Source organism: Calidris pugnax, unplaced genomic scaffold (genome assembly GCF_001431845.1).
Source record: "Calidris pugnax isolate Ruff unplaced genomic scaffold, ASM143184v1 scaffold305, whole genome shotgun sequence".
In the NCBI taxonomy this organism is placed as follows: Eukaryota; Metazoa; Chordata; class Aves; order Charadriiformes; family Scolopacidae; genus Calidris; species Calidris pugnax.
The window spans coordinates 324,631-326,399 of record NW_015091074.1 but is presented as its reverse complement, the minus strand read 5'-3'; positions in this window follow the sequence as shown (position 1 = coordinate 326,399).

Genomic DNA, 1,769 nt, shown 5'->3' with positions numbered 1-1,769 from the left:
GGAGGGAGGGAGAGGAGAGGAGAGGGAGGAGGGTGGAGGGTGGTGGAGGGGGTGCTCCGGGAGAAGGCGACATCTGTTCTCCATGCATATTTCATAAAGGAGAAATGGAGAGATGGGAGCCAGCCTGGAAAGGGGAGAGGGAGGTGCAGACGGGCAGGAGAGTCCCCGAGCCCGGGCGGGATGAGGAGCAGCGTCGGCAGGAGACCCCACGGCACAACCTTCTTGCTCTGAAGCCCCCACGGCCGTGGCTGGTATCCACGCGTGTCCGTGTGCCACACGTGCCCTCTGAGTGTCCCACAGCTCTGGGGTGCACCCGTGGGTGGCCGGAGCATGGACAACCAACCCCTTGGCCCTGCCCTTGAGGTGCTGCCAAACTCACCCGAAATAAAGTTTGGGGAGGAAAGAGAGGGAAAGTGAAAGGAAGAGGTGACCCAGAACACCCAGGTATCGCTACGAAACACCCGTCCTCTATTAACTACGAAACACCCATCCTCTATTAATCCCCCCAAAAACGACCTCTTTTGTGGGTCAGACTCGGTCTCTGCCTCTCACCCTTCTCCAATTTCCTGTTAAACTCTCGTTTTGGGAAATTCTGCTCCGATTTATCCTCATTATCAATGAAATCCCTGCGTCCCCCATCCCTGTCCTCCTCTCCCTCCCTGCAGTTTGCTTGGGGGGGGGTCTCCCACCTTCCTCCCCTCCCTCCTGCCACCGCTGGAGGTTATGTGTGTCCCCCTCCCTCACCTTCTCCCCCCAACCCCAGGCCCCAGGGGCTGGTCCCCCGTCCCCTGCACGGCAGGAGAAGCCCAGGTGATGGGCATCTCCACCTGGGCGGCCTCCAGCCCCATGGCAGGGATGGGCAGATGGGCTCGGGGGGGGGTGAGGAGGGGGTGGATCAGGTGGCGGGGAGAAGCACCGTCCCCCCCTGTCCCCCCCCCCATTGCTATGGCACCGATTAGAAAACAATCTTTGCTTAATGAGCCCGTGGCCGTGGGGCCACCACCGCCCCGAGATGCCACGCAGCCATCCCACATCCATCAACCCCCCCCATGGATCCCTCCTCTCTCACATGGGGGGGACACACGAGAAGCACCTCCACATCTAGAGGGGGGTGAGCATCCTTCACCACCCCCCCCTCCAGCCTTCCACCCCCCTCATTCCCCTGCCCCTGCACACACGTGTCCCCCCCCTGCCCCACAGCACTCCCTGCCTGGGGCACCCCCCATCTCCCCGGGGAGCCCGACGGGGGTGAAATAAATTGCATTTCTTTCTCGTTCTGCTCTGCCTTGTCCCTCCTCCGTTCCCCGTCTCGCCTGCTCGCCCCCAGGGCCAGCTCCTTCTCCCCCTGCCAGGACGCCAGCAGGGCCCCCACCTCTTTCCACAGCTGATGCTGGGCTGCTCCGGGCATCCTGCCGGGCTGGGCTCGGGGAGGAGGGGAGGGAAGGAGGGGGATCTGGCTGCTGGAGCCCCTTCCCATTTGGGGACGCCAAAGCCCTCGCAGCCACGGCGGCGTCCAGGCGAAGCGGGCAGCTTCGGGCTCCTGCTCGAGTTCTCGGAGGGGTTGGCAAATCCCTCCTCCCACCCCAAATCCGTGCAGGTCGCCCGGGGAGCAACGCATCGGTGCCCCGTGGGGATAGAAGCTGCCCGGTTTGTCCCCAAGGTGGTGGAGTCCCCATCCCTGGAGGCATCTTAAAGACGTGTAGATGAGGTGCTGAGCGACGTGGGTTGGTGGTAACGGGGCAGTGCTGGGTTCATGGTTGGACTTGATG